The following is a 355-nucleotide window of genomic DNA, read 5'->3' as shown; positions in this document are numbered from 1 at the left end:
TTCTACTTCTCTATATCTGCATTTTCCATGAAGTAAGAAAACCACGTGCATACAAAGTAATTACTTTTTAAAATCGCACAACTTGTACTAATATTTCTTTTAAGAGGGTTTCCTCCGAGCGTTATAATTGTAACTTCTTCTCTTTTATGATTTACTTATTACACTCATCTTTTTACAAAATAAATTAATTTATATTATAATAATATGTTAATCTATTTATTATTAACATGTAAAAATAATAGTTGAATAATTTTCCCTTTCTAATCACAAATTAAAAGAGTATTTTCTAAATTTCTTTTCTAACATACTCTATAGAACTTTTCGTGATGCTTGTCTCCATGTTTTTATATCTTCT

This window comes from Solanum tuberosum, unplaced genomic scaffold (genome assembly GCF_000226075.1).
Source record: "Solanum tuberosum cultivar DM 1-3 516 R44 unplaced genomic scaffold, SolTub_3.0 scf00110, whole genome shotgun sequence".
Lineage (NCBI taxonomy): Eukaryota > Viridiplantae > Streptophyta > Magnoliopsida > Solanales > Solanaceae > Solanum > Solanum tuberosum.
Note: the sequence above shows the minus strand (reverse complement) of the source record.